Source organism: Piliocolobus tephrosceles, chromosome 2 (assembly GCF_002776525.5).
Source record: "Piliocolobus tephrosceles isolate RC106 chromosome 2, ASM277652v3, whole genome shotgun sequence".
NCBI lineage: Eukaryota > Metazoa > Chordata > Mammalia > Primates > Cercopithecidae > Piliocolobus > Piliocolobus tephrosceles.
In genome coordinates, this window is record NC_045435.1 from 51844002 (window position 1) to 51858852 (window position 14851).

General features: G+C 44.6%; 1 long non-coding RNA gene across 1 annotated transcript; it reads right to left on the reverse strand.

Annotated features, from left to right (window-relative positions):
• Positions 1 to 6348: 6348 nt before the first annotated feature.
• LOC111546960 lies at positions 6349 to 14207 on the reverse strand. The gene is made up of 3 exons (XR_002732983.1): positions 14142 to 14207; positions 6868 to 7111; positions 6349 to 6480 (listed from the first exon to the last, which is right to left on the reverse strand). It is a non-coding gene; the product is annotated as an uncharacterized LOC111546960 (long non-coding RNA).
• Between the last annotated feature and the right edge of the window lie 644 nt (positions 14208 to 14851).

A 14851-nucleotide genomic window follows, 5' to 3' on the forward strand; every position in this document is an offset into this window, starting at 1 on the left:
TCTGGTAGAATTCAGCTGTGAATCTGTCTAGTCCTGGACTTTTTTTGGTTGGTAGGCTATTAATTACACCTCAATATCAGAACTTGTTATTGGCCTATTCAGCAATTCGACTTTTTCCTGGTTGAGTCTTGGGAGGTTGTGTGTATTCAGGAATGTTTCCATTACTTCTAGATTTTCTAGTTTATTTGCTTAGAGGTGTTTGTAGTATTCTCTGATGATAGTTCGTATTTCTCTGGGATCAGTGGTGATATCCCCTTTATCATTTTTTTTCTTGTGTCTATTTGATTCTTCTCTCTTTTCTTCTTTATTAGCCAGGCGAGCAGTCTATCTATTTTGTTAATTTTTTCAAAAAAAAAAGCCAGCTCCTGGACTCATTGATTATTTTGAAGGGTTTTTCATGTCTCTATCTCCTTCAGTTCTGCTCTGATCTTATTTATTTCTTGTCTTCTGCTAGCTTTTGAATTTGTTTGTTCTTGCTTCTCTAGTTCTTTTAATTGTGATATTAGCGTGATCAATTTTAGATCTTTCCTGCTTTCTTCTGTGGGCATTTAGTGCTATAAATTTCCCTCTAAGCACTGCTTTAGCTGTGTCCCAGAGATTCTGGTACGTTCTATCTTTGTTCTCATTTGTTTCAAAGAACTTATTTATTTTTGCCTTAATTTCGTTATTTACCCAATTTTCATTCAGGAGCAGGTTGTTCAGTTTCCATGTAGTTGTGTGGTTTTGAGTGAACTTCTTAATCCTGAGTTCTAATTTGATTGCACTGTGGTCTGAGAGATTGTTATGATTTCCGTCCTTTGGTGTTTGCTGAGGAATGTTCTACTTCCAATTATGTGGTCAATTTTAGAATAAGTGCTATGTGGTACAGAGAAGAATGTATTTTCTGTTGATTTGGGATGGAGAGTTCTGTAGATGTCTATTAGGTCTGCTTGGTTCAGAGGTGAGTTCAAGTGCTGAATATCCTTGTTAATTTTCTGTCTCATTGATCTGTCTAATATTGACAGTGGGGTGTTAAAGTCTCCCACTATTATTGTGTGGGAGTCTAAGTCTCTTTGTAGGTCTCTAAGAACTTGCTTTATGAATCTGGATTCTCCTGTATTGGGTGCATATATATATAGGATAGTTAGCTCTTCTTGTTGCATTGATCCCTTTACCATTATGTAATGCTCTTCTTTTTCTTTTTTGATCTCTGTTAGTTTAAAGCCTATTTTATTAGAGACTAGGATTGCAACCACTGCTTTTTTCTTTTTTTTTGCTTTCCATTTGCTTGGTAAATCTTCCTCCATCCTTTTATTTTGAGCCTATGTGTGTCTTTGCACGTGAGATGGGTCTCCTGAATACAGCACACGGATGAGTTTTGACTCTTTATCCAATTTGCCGGTCTATGTCTTTTAATTGAGGCATTTAGTCCATTTACATTTAAAGTTAATATTGCTATGTGTGAATTTGATCCTGTCATTATGATGCTAGCTGGTTATTTTGCATATTAGTTGATGTAGTTTCTTTATAGTGTTGATGGTCTTTACATTTTGGTATGTTTTTGTAGTGGCTGGTACCAGTTTTTCCTTTCCATATATTTAGTGTTTTCTTCAGGAACTCTTGTAAGGCAGGCCTAGTGGTGACAAAATCTCTCAGCATTTGCTTGTCTGTAAAGGATTTTGCTTCTCCTTCACTTATGAAGTTTGGCTGGATATGAAATTCTGGGTTGAAAATTCTTTTCTTTAAAAATGTTGAATATGGGCCCCCACTCTCTTCTGGCTTGTAGGATTTCTGCAGAGAGGTCCACTGTTAGTCTGATGGGCTTCCCTTTGTGGGTAACCCGACCTTTCTCTCTGGCTGCCCTTAACATTTTTTCCTTCATTTCAACCTTGGTGAATCTGACGATTATGTGACTTGGGGTTGCTCTTCTTGAGGAGTATCTTTGTGGTGTTCTCTGTATTTCCTGAATTTGAATGTTGGCCTGTCTTTCTAGGTTGGAGAAGTTCTCCTGGATAATATCCTGAAGTGTGTTTTCCAGCTTGATTCCATTCTCCCTGTCACTTTCAGGTACACCAATCAAAGGTAGGTTTGGTCTTTTCACATAGTCTCATATTTCTTGGGGGCTTTATTCATTCCTTTTCATTCTTTTTTCTCTAATCTTATGTTCATGCTTATTTCATTAAGTTCATCTTCAATGTCTGATATCCTTTCTTCCACTTGATTGATTTGGCTATTAATATTTGTGTATGCTTCCTGAAGTTCTTGTGCTGTGTTTTTCAGCTCCATCAGGTTATTTATGTTCTTTTCTAAACTGGTTATTCTAGTTAGCAGTTCCTGTAACCTTTTATCAAGGTTCGTAGTTTCCTTGCATTTAGTTAGAACATGCGCCTTTAGCTCAGAGGAGTTTGTTATTACCCACCTTCTGAAGTCTACTTCTGTCAACTTGTCAAACTCATTTCCCATCCAGCTTTGTTCCCTTCCTTGTGAGGAGTTTTGATCCTTTGGAGGAGAAGAGACATTCAGGTTTTTGGAATTTTCAACCTTTTTGCTCTGGTTTTTCCTCATCTTCGAGGCTTTATCTACCTTTGGTCTTTGATGTTGGTGACTTTCCGGTGGAGTTTTTGTGTGGGCGTCCTTTTTGTTGATGTTGATGCTATTGCTTTCTGTTTGTTAGTTTTCCTTCTAACAGGCCCCTTTTCTGCAGGTCTGCTGGAGTTTGCTGGAGGTCCACTCCAGACCCTGTTTGCCTGGGTATCACCAGTGGAGGTGCAGAACAGCAAAGATTGCTGCCTGCTCCTTCCTCTGGAAGCTTCATCCCAGAGGGGCACCTGCCAGATGCCAGCTGGAGCTCTCCTGTATAAGGTGTCTGTTAACCCCTGCTGGGATGTGTCTCCCCATCAGGAGGCACAGGGGTCAGGGATCCACTTGAAGAGGCAGTCTGTTCCTTAGCAGAGCTCAAGCACTATGCTGGGAGAACCTCTGCTCTCTTCAGAGAGATTTCTCTGTGATTTCTTCATTTCAGAGCTGTGAATCTTCACTTCAGAGCTGGCAGGCAAGAACGTTTAAGTCTGTTGAAGCTGCGCCCACAGTTGCCCCTTCCCCCAGGTGCTCTGTCCCACGGAGATGGGAATTGTATCTATATGCCCCTGACTGGAGCTGCTGCCTTTCTTTCAGAGATGCCCTGCCCAGAGAGGAGGAATCTAGAGTCTGGCAGTCTGGCTACAGCGGCGTTGCCATGCTGCAGTGGGTTTTGCACCTAGCTGGAACTTCCCAGTGGCTTTGTTTACACTATGAGGGGAAAACCACCTACTCAAGCCTCCGTAATGGTGGACGCCACTCCCCACACCAAGCCAACCTAAAAATTCAGTTTTACAGTCACACTTGCCACATTTTAAGTGCTCAGTGGCCACTTGGGGCTAGTGACAATCGCATGACAGGTTGACTTTAGACTGCTGTGGTGGCAGTGAGAATTTCAAGACAGTGATTCTTAGCCTGCTGGACTCCGTGGGGGTGAGGTCCACTTAGCATGACCACTTGGCTCCCTGTCTTCAGCCCCCTTTCCATGGGAGTGAATGGTTCTGTCTCTCTGGCATTCCAGGCACCACTAGGGCATGAAAAAAATGCTGCTGCTAGCTCAGTGTCTGCCCAAATGGCCACCCCGTTTTGCACTTGAATCCCAGGGCCCTGGTGTAGGCACGCGAGGGAATCTCCTGGACCATGGGTTGCGAAGACCATGGGAAAAGCTAGTATCTGGGCTGGATAGCACTGTCCCTCATGGCACAGTTCCTCATGACTTCCCTTGGCTAGGGGAGGGGGTTCCCTGACCCCTTGTGCTTCCCAGGTAAGGCGATGCCCTACTCTGCCTCTGCTTGCCCTTTATGGGCTGCACCCACTGTCTAACCAGTCCCAATGAGATGAACTGGGTACCTCAGTTGGAAATGCAGAAATGCAGAAGTCACCCACCTTCTCGGTCTTGCTGGGAGCTGCAGATCAGAGCTGTTCCTGTTTGGCCATCTTGCCAGCCCTACCTCCGGCTCCTAGCTATTTAGATTTAAACTCATTAAATGAAGCCAACCTAAAAATTCAGTTCTGCAGTCACACTTGCCACATTTTAAGTGCTCAATGGCCACCTGGGGCTAGTGACAATCGTATTGGACATTGCAGGTACAGAAAATTTTCACCAATGCAGAATATTCTCTCAGACACATTGGTCTAGTGGAGGTGGGGTGTGGAGAGTCTGGAAATAGTCATTAAGTGAACAAACAAATATGTAGCTGGGCATGGTGGCTCATGCCCATAATCCCAGCATTTTGGAGGCCGAGGCAGGAAAATCACTTGAGCCCAGGCATTTGAGGCCAGCCTGAGCAATACAGTGAGACCACCGCCATCTCTACAGAAAAATAAAAAAACTAGCCGGGCGCCTGGTGTTTCAGGTCACACCTGATGTTTCAGTACGATCTGTAGTCCTAGCTACTTGGGAGGCTGAAGTGAGAGGACTGCTTGAGCCCAGGAGGTCCAGGCTGCAGAAGGCCGTGATCGTGTCACTTCACTCCAGCCTGGGTGACAGGGCATGACCTTCTCTCTAAAAAAAAAGAAAAAATTACCCACCGCCCCCGCCAAAAGTAGGTAAATAAGACAACTTCAAATGTGGTAGCCCTATAAAAAAATGAAACAGTGAAATGTGCTGGAGTTGTTTTTTGGATAGGGTGGTTTGGGTGGGCCTGTCTGAGAAGGCGACGCAGGAGCCAAGACCCGGGGAGGATCTGAATGAATAGAAAGTACTGGGAGCACTGCAGAAATGTAAGTAGGCAAAGCATGGCCTGGAGTAGGGAGCAAGAGGGAGAGAAGCATGAGATGGGCTCAGGAGCGAGGCGGATGCCCAATCCCATGGGCTCATGGGGAGAAGCATGCATTCAACTCTAAGTGCAGGGAGGACATCATGGACTGCCCACAGGAAAGTGTTATGATCTGATTCACATGTGAAAAGCTCACTCTGGTTCCAGGGTTGATTGCAAATAGAAGGGAGGCATGAGCAGAGACAGAGGGACCAGTAGAGAGCTCCTAAAGCTGTTCAGGTGGGAGAAGATGGGGCCTTGGGATCACGGAAAAAAGGCAGTAGCTAACCCTAGAGGGAGACAGTATTCATGTTGTAGCTCAATTCTGCATCCGAAAATACAGGGGACAATGACAGCACCCAGTATGTGGTGCCACCGATATGAGTATACAGAGAACTAGTGTCTATAAAGTGCCCAGTCTTTTCAGTACGATGGTATATGGCATCATCTTGTCTAACCCACCTTTGTCTCTCAAAATATTTTCTAGCTCCTTTTCTTGCCTGTTCTAGTCTGGTTTCCACTCTACCACTAGAGTTGCCTTCCTCAAAAGCCAATCTGATGTCAGTTCCCTTCAGTACTCCTGGGGGAACCCAGATGAAACTCTGAGCTTGTTAGTACAGCCTAGGAGGCTCCTCACGCTTCAGCCCATGTTACTGTCCAGCATCACCTCTCCCATTCTCCGCCTGGCACTCTGCTGCAGCTACACCAATTGTCCCGTTGGCTCATGCAGTTCCCTTAGCTGGGAATACTTTCCCTCCCCTACTTGGGTGGGCTCTCTCCAACTCTCTGTTTCTAAGCTCAGCTTAGAAATTTTCACCTCCAAGAAACCACTTCTGTGTTTCCAAGTCTAGGTCAAGTGCCCTTACATGAGATCCCATGGGACCCTATACTTTTCCATCATGTTGAATTACAATTGCCTGTTTACTAGTCTCTTCCGTTAAACTGAGGTCTTCGCAACAGTAGGGACTATTTCTGTCCAGTTCATGATTGTGTGTATCTCAATGCCTAGACTATACCGAGTGCTTAAGATATATTTTGTTCAGGCCGGGCGCGGTGGCTCATGCCTATAATCCCAACACTTTGGGAGGCCAAGGTGGGTGGATCACAAGGTCAGGAGTTCGAGACCAGCTTGACCAAGATGGTGAAACCCCGTCTCTACTAAAAATACAAAAATTAGCCAGGCGTGGTAGTGGGTGCCTGTAATCCCAGCTACTCGGAAGGCTGAGGCAGGAGAATTCCTTGAACCTGGGAGGTGGAGGTTGCAGTGAGCCGAGATCGTGCCACTGTACTCCAGCCTGGATGACAGAGTGAGATTCTGTCTCAAAAAAAGAAAAAAAGAAAAAAAAGATATATTTTGTTAATGAGCAAGTAAATGAATTTGTAAAAATCATCTATTCATAGCATTTGGTAGACCACTTTCTTTTCCTATGCCCTTCTTTTTCACATTGTTATTATTATTTTCAAACAACCATTCTTTAGGCTTCCTAACCTGAGTGCGTTAGCTCAGGGTGCCATAATAAAATACCACACACTTGGGGCTTAAAAATCAGAAATGTATTTTCTAACAGTTCTGGAGGGTGGAAATCTGAGATTAGGGTGCCAGCATGGTCAGAGTCTGGTGCAGTCTCTTTTCCTGGCTTTCAGATGACCATCTTCTCAGTGTGTCCTCATAGGGCAAAGAGAGACACACTGAGAAAGAGAGAGAGCTTGCTTTGGTGTCTTCCTTCAAAGGGCACTAATCCCATCGTAAGGGCCCCGCCCTCATGACCTCATTTAACCCTACTTACCTCCCACAAAGCCATTTCCAAATAGCATCACATCGAGAGTAAGAACTTCAACCCATGAATTTTAGGAGGACATAAGCATTCAATCCATTGCATATCCCATGCCTTAGAATTAAAAAAAATAAGGTGTAAATTCTTTTGTGTTGGACTTTCATGGGGCAATATATAACACCTTTCTTTCCCATTTTGGTTCTGAACTAACTGAGAAATAGATAAAGGAAGTAGACATATGGAGATTTGTATTTAACAGATATTTATGTGGCACTTACTGGGTGCCAGCTAACAACTTGCCCAGGGTCACATAGCTCATTGGTGGTGGAGCCAGGCTTTAAACTCAGCTCTGGAATCTATTCTTGTTATTCTGTTTCTTAAAGTGTAAACTTTAAGCTAGATTACAGGACATGGTTTAGATATGTGTCCACCAGGCCAGCTAAGTCTCCATCACCAACTTAGACTCTCTCAGGCAGTTGCAGAACCAGAGGTCTCCTCCACAGGGGCAGAATGCAGGCAGAGCTGAAAAGAGAAGATTAATGTGTGAACTTAGTCTCTCCCAAATTTACCAATCAGCTAAGTCACTTTTTCTCCCCTGGGGAGGAGTGGATGAGGGATAGGGAGTGAATGGCTGGAAATGTGCATCAGACTAAGGTCTCATCAGAGGAACAAATGTTCCCTTAAACCTGGTAGAAGCCATGCTGCAAAACAAATATCAGCTCTAGAATCTGTTCTTGTTACTCTGCTTCTCAAAGTGTAAGCTTTAAGCTAGATTTTAAGACATGATTTAGGTGCATGTCCACAGGGCCAGCTAACTCTCCATCAGGGACCTAGACTCTCCTACGCAGTTGCAGAGCCAGAGGTCTCCTCCACAGTGGGAGACATTTAAAGCCTTCCCTGTCATCATTGGAAATGAGCAAACTTTGCTAGCAATGTAGTCAAGGGCTTGGGTGTTTGAAGTCTTTCCTTCTGTTCTTGCAGAATTAGAATCTGGGGCTCAGCTGTGAATTGCTGTCACTGAAGCTGTTCAGTCCTTGGATGCACACGGGGACAGGTGGGCTGAGTAATGGGAATGTTCTTGGAAAGCCAGAGGACCTCTGCAGCATTGCCGAGCAGCTCAGTGACAGGTCCTGATGGCCAAGAGACTGATTTCCCATCCTTTCCTAAGGAAGTAGGGACTGATGAGCAGAGCATGTGTGAGGCCTATGAGGTTCCTATGAGCTCTCGGTAGAGTCTGACCTGGGTGGATGAGAGAACAAACACCAGATGCAGGGTCAAGTGTCTTGATTTCTTGCCCAGCTCTCCCATTTGTTGTGAGCCATGGGATGCTGGAAAAGTCATTCAGCCTCCCTGTGCCTTCATTTCCTCATCTGTAAAACGGGAAAAATATAACCTATTTCAAAGGACTGTGTGAGAATCATGATACTAAATGAGAAGATGCTTTAATAAGCATCAAAGCTGGATAATTTCAAGTTGTTATTACTCCATCTTCCTTCTTTTCCACATTGTTTTTGTAGCAGATGCATGTTGACTTTGCCCAGCCTCCTCCTTCTGCAATAGCATCCTGATCCTCCTTTGGGAGCTCCTGGGGCTCACCTCTTAGGGCCGGATTGTTTGGGACTGACCCCATCCCAAAATGCCAGGGCAAGCCCACTCTCCAGGTCTGGCCAAGCAGAACACGCCTGGCTCCAGCGATTGGTTCAGGGATAGCTAGGGGCCCCAGCAGGGGCCAGTTGACCATTCCAAAACTTTTGCTGGAACTTCTGGGAGAGACTTTGCCTTCCTTGCCGGGATTGCCAACCTGTGAGAATGTAAGCTTGGGGGTTTTGGGGGCCATCTTTGCCATCTTAAAGGGAGAGCCTGCCACCATACAGAGGCAGAATGGAGAGTGGGATGAAGACATAGTGTCCTGTGGGCATTGTTGGAGCCTGTGTTTCCAGTCATGCCTGACTTATGTTCATTATGAGTGAGGTGGGCTAACATTTCATGTGTATTTCCCTTTCTGTGAGCTGCTATTTATATCTTTAACTGATTTTTCTACTGGGTTGTTGGCATTATTCTCATAGATTTGTAGAAACTTTCTTTTCTTTTAGTAGTTATGTTTTGTTGAGGTCAAATTCACATAACATAAAGTTTACCATTTTAAAGTGTACAATTCAGTGGCATTTAGTCCATTCACAATGTTGTACAACTGTCACCTCTGTCTAGTTCCAAAATCTACCTACCTTTCTTTCTTTCTCTCTTTCTCTCTCTCTTTCTTTCCTTCCTTCCTTCTTTCTCTCTTTCTTTCTTTTTCTCTTCCTTCTTTCTCTTTCTCTTTTTCTTTCTTTCTCTTTCTTTTCTTTCTTTCTCTCTCTCTTTCTTTCCTTTCTTTCTCTCTGTTTCTTTCCTTTCTTTCTCTCTCTCTTTTCTTTCTTTCTTTCTTTCTTTCTCTCTCTCTTTCTTTTCTTTTCTTTTCTTTCTCTCTCTCTCTCTCTCTCCTTCCTTCCTTCCTTCTTTCTTTCTTTTCCTCTCTCTTTCTTTCTTTCTTTTTTCAGAGCCTTGCTCTGTTGCCCTGGCTGGAGTGCAGTGGTGCAACTGCTGTCACAGCTCACTACACCCTCTACCTCTTGGGCTCAAGTCATTCTCCCACCTCAGCCTCCCAACTAGCTGGGATTGCAAGCATGGACCACCATGCTTGGCTAATTTTTTTTTTTTTTTTTGTAGAGAAGAGGTCTCTCTGTGATTCCTAGATTGGTCTTGAACTCCTGAGCTCAAGCGATCCTCCTGCCTTTGCTCCACAAAGTACTGGGATTACAGGTGTGAGCCACTCCCCCAGTCCCAAAACATTTTAATGATCACCAAATAAACTTGGTACTTCATATTAGGCAGCTACTGCCTGTCCTCTTTTTAGCCCCTGGCAACCACTCTTCTGTGACCATAGAGATGGAATTTTCTGTGGATATATCTGTTCTGGGTATTTCATATAGATAGACTCATACAATCTGTGTATTTCTTTAACTTAGCATAATATTTTTAAGGTTCCTCCATACCGTAGCATGTATTGGTACTTCACTTCTCTTTATGGCTGAGTAATATTCCAGCCTATGGATATACCATGTTTTGTTTATCCATTCATTCACTGATGGACATTTGGGTTGTTTCTATCTTTTAGTTGCTGTGAATTGGGCTCCTGTGAATATTCACGTGTGAGTATTTGTTTGAATTGATATTAGAAAAATTATTCCTTGGCCTATGATAGGGCTTGCAACTATTGTTTCTCAGCTTGCCATTGGTCTTTGACTTTGCTTTTGTCAAGCAGAATTTTGTAAGTATTGTTCTGTAGTTGAATTTGTCAGCTTTTCCAGCTAATGGGTTTTGTGACACAGTTGGAAAGGTCATCCTTACACTTGAGGTTATGAAACAACTGTACCATCAAAACCTCTGCTTATCCATGTATTTCCTTTCCAATGAAACAGGGATTGAAGACAGCCCTACTTGCCATTCTGCCCCTCCCAGGGTTATTGTGAGGACCACAAACAACAAATGATATGAAAGAGCCTCACAAAATATAAAGCAATATACACACACTAGGCATGTTGTCGTCATCACTATTAATTCTATTAAAATCTGGCATCAACTAGCTGAGTTCTGCTTGTTGCTTTCATTTTGCAGAGTGGGGCTTGAAGGGCAGAATTCTTCACTGAGCTGCCCAAGGAGGCATTCGCTGGCAGCAGTGTGGAGAATGTCATAAAATTAGTCATCTCGGCAAGGGGGAGGTGTTCATATTTGACCAGAAAAATAAAAGTACCTTAAACCAAAAACTATTCTGGCCACTTTTTCTTCAAATGAAGCCTTTTTTCTTTCTACCAGGAAAAGAAACCAGTTCAGTGAGTTTTGCATTGTTCAGCTGTTATTGTAATTTATGCCTCACCAGCGGTCACTTGTGACATGTTTTCCTTATATTTTTAACCCCAAATTCTTTTTTTAAATGGAAAACTTTATGTTGAACTCTGTATTGAAACAATGTAATTATAGGGAATGAAAAAAACAGGTTATTCCTTGATAGCAATTATTCCTATGCTGATTCCTCCAGGATAGAATCGTGTACTGTTTAAGTCCTTGGGCTCTGCTATGAGTCAGACCCGGGCTTCAATGCAGTTGAGTTACTAGCTAGCTTTATGATCTTGGGCAACTTGCTTCACTGCTCTGGGCCTCTGTTTACCCAACTTGAAAACAAGGATGATTTATAGCACTGGACTCATGGGGCTGTAGCAAAAAAATCAGTGATAAAAATCTACGTAGAGTGCTTGGCCCCGTGCTTGTGTGGAGAGAGAACTTGATACATCCTAGCTATCAGTATCATTCAGGAATATCTAAAAGAATTCAGGAGATGACCCCCAAGGAAATGGAATAAACACTTCCAGGGGCTCCTCTGTCCTTAGTGGGTGGCATAGATCAAATCACATGGTAGAGGCCCTCCCCTCACACCTACCACATTTATTTGGGGACAAATTTGGTTTCTGTTACTACTACGTGAAGGGTAAACATTGGGAATAGCAGTTGGTTCTCAGACAGCAAGAAAAAAACGGCTTCACAGAGGAGTAGTCACAGGAGGGCAGGAGATCTGGGGTGGGCTGTGGAGAGGACTGGAAGGGCGAGCACCTGGTGCTCCGGGCCTGCCCAGGTCACAACCACGTCTTCTTGGGGATAGAAGATTCCAGATGATGTGGATTCATTGTGTGTGGTGATGGATTTTCAGGGGACACCGACCTTTTCCTCTTTTTTTTCCTCTCTTCCTTTTTCCAATCTGGGTATCTGTGGAGCCCAAGCTGTAGTTCTAGGTTCAGCTTGGCTGGGCCCTGAATTAGTCCATTTTGCATTGCGGTAAAGGAATACCTGGGGCTAGGTAATTAAAGAAAAAAGTTTTATTTGGTTGGGTGTGGTGGCTCACTCTGCAATCCCAGCACTTCGGGAGGCTGAGGTGGGAGAATTGCTTGAGACTAGCCTGCCCAACATGGTGAGACCCCATCTTGAGAAAAAAAAAAAAAAAAGTTTTATTAGGCTCATGGTTCTGCAGGCTATACCAACATAACACCAGCATCTGCTTGGCTTCTGGTGAGGCCTCAGGAAGCTTCCAATCACGGTGGAAGGTGCAGGCATACCACATGGTGAGAGAGGGAAAAAGGAAGAGGAGTGAGGTCTCAGACTCTTCAACAACCAGATCTCTTGTGAACCTATTACTGTGGGGTGGGCACCAAACCATTCCTGAGGGATCCATCCGCATGATCCAAACACTAGCCCACCAGATCCCACCTCCAACATTGAGAACCACATTTCAACAGCCCTAAAAAAGAAATTGTGTCAGTGAGACTTTTGCTCTATGCCAGGCACTTTAAATCCATGATCGTGTTGGATCCTGTGCCATGGGTGGATCACTATCCTATGACAGATGAGGAAACCAAGACTCAGAGAAGGTGTATTCCTCCATGAGCCCCCCACACAGCTGGTGCATAGCAGAGCCACAAGGTAAACCCCCATCTGACTTCTTCCAAACCCCAGCCTCTGTCAGGTGTCAGCTCAGAGTGCTACACCATCTTGGGCCTTGGTTTTATGTGGCTTTTTGTGACATTTCTGTGACATTTCCATGGCTCAGAACCCTACACATGGGTCTCCTAGAACTATTTGTGGATTTTAAATTTTAATAATGGTGAAAATAGCTGACATTTACTGAGTTCCTGCCACCAGTGGGCACACAAGCAGGTTGAGCCACTTGCTCAAGTTCTCACGAGCTCAAGGCTCGTGGCAAAGCCACGAGAGAATCCAGTCTGTCGCACTCCAAGGCGTATGGTTTTAATTCTCATTTTTCTTGAAGAATCTAGGCTTGCAGCAGGGATGTTAATCTCTGTGCCTATCTTTCTCAGGTAACCTGGGGTTTTTGCAGGTTTGAACTAGTTAGAAGAGGACAGCAAAGGGCCTGAACATGTCCAGAGGAAGTGTGAAGCAGTGGGGTGATGGCAAGGGCTGCGGGCCAGTGGCATCTATTTCTGAACTTGGTGACCTCTTGCCTCTGGGCACGAGGCTATAATAAGCCCCGTGATTCACCAGTTGGACTTCTCCCTGTGGTTGCTCCAAGCAGGTCTTGTGCTTTGCCACCTGTGGGCCCAGCTCACGCTGCGTGCTCCAGGTGAACATCCTGCCCCGCCTCACTCCCCTTGCCATGCCTGCCTAGGGACACCCAATGAAGCTGCCACGTCCTCTAGGAAGCCTCGATGGAATAACATGGATAACCTATTCATTTCTGAGCCCAAACCAAATCATTGTATACTCAGATAAAAGCAAATGGAAGACTATACCTATTTTGAGAAATTTGGGAACATTTATCTCAGGGGACACTCAGGGGCCAATACATGTTAGTGACAATCTTAGCATATGAAATTCCAGTGGTCAGCGACTCTTAAGTGCTTGATTCAATTTTTACAGAATGAATCTTATTCTACCTTAAGTCCACATGAAATGGGTTTGGTCTCCCTTGTAGGATGCAGGAGACTTTGAGCCTGGGTTGGAAGGCTGGTGACCTTGGGTAAGTCACTTCCCATATCCAAGCCTCTGCTCCTTTGTCTGTGAAAGGGTGGTGCTTATACCTGTGTTGTTGGGTTGTTGGGGGATACAAAAGGGTAATAACAATTGCTACTGTTTACTGAGTGCTTACTATGCACCAGTGTGCTAAGTTTAGCTTTGCATTCTTCTCTGATCTTTTCAAGAGCTCCTCTCATTCCTGATGTCCCTTAACCTGCAATATTTTTTTTCCCATAGTCCTTTACATTTTGTATGATATTATATAATATACTTATTATACTTATTTTTGGTCTTCCTCTCCCAGGGCCTCTTGCCTCGTACAACTCCAGGGGGCACCATTCACAATGCATTCTACTCCAGCGGTGCTTTTTACTAAGAATGTTAGCATGAATGGTGGAAACTCCTGGAGTTGTGTGATGTGGAGCTCCGGGAGCTTCAGAAGGTCAGGGATTTTTGTATGTGCCAGTTCTGATCATTGCTGTACCCAGAACGGTGCTAGACCTATAGTAAGCATTCAGTAAATATCTGTTGAAAGAATGAATAACAAAGCCTCCAAAGAGACCTATAGTAAGCATTCAGTAAATATCTGTTGAGAGAATGAATAACAAAGCCTCCAAAGAGAGCTGATTTTACTATCAAGGAAACTGAGGCTCAGTCTGACTTATGAATTTGCCCAGAGCCCCACAAGCCAATAGCCCAGCTGTTCTGCCTCCAGTGTGCCTGCTCTGCATGGCTTTGCTAAGCTGCATGCCTTTAACTCCTGGCGTTGTCTCTGCCACCAAGTAGCTCAACAAATATTGATGCTTTTTCCTACACGGGTCAGGCCCTCTGCTAGACTCTCCCAGCAGAGTGACAGACCATCATATAGCTGTTGATTCCCGAAATTGAATTAAATTACACAATGCAAAAGAAGGGAGGATCTTAAGTTTTTGGAAGAAAAATCCCTAACCCAAGTGCTAACGTTTGGAGTTTGCAGAAGCCTCTCAAGACTTACCAACCCGATTATTTTTCCTGCTGCCTTCCCTTTTGTGAGCATTTCTTCCCGTTTTTGCTTGCAGTGAGTTCTGCTCTCCTGTAGGCTACAATGTGTCAGTTGTTATAAAATCCGGGAGGCGGAGTCTAGTGACGTGAGCAGTGGGGGAGAGCTCAGCCAGCCCTGCAGGGTGAGCAGTCCAGCCTTGGGTTCACCGGAGCTTAAGCCTTGCAGCAGGAAAACTTCCATCTCGCTCTCCTGGCTTTGATCCTCACTGGACATCAGACCAGAGCCACCAAAGGGAGGGAGGATGCGAGATGACCGGCCCTTTGGCAACCTGACCATCGACTTAGCAGAGCCTTCAAAAGCGAGCCCAGGGCTGGCTGCAGGACCGAGGAGGCGCCGCGCCTCTCGTGGATGTGTGTGTGTGAGTGATCCAGCGAGTGTGTGTGCGTGTGAGGGTGTGTGTGTATGCCTGTGTGCACAGCACAACTGTGTGCGTGTCCCGGTGAGTGTGCCTGTGCACGCGTGAGTGTGTGTACGTGTGCATGTGTGTATGAGTGCTCTTGGTTGTTATTATTATTTTTGGAAGAAAAATCTTTGAAAATCTGGGGCAGGTTACTGTGCTCCTAGGGTGATTCTTCTTTTGCAAGAGGAGCTGACCAGAGCAAGCTACTAGAGCCATTTCTCGCCAAGTAAAGAGATTTTTCCTCCCAGACGGAGAAGGATTT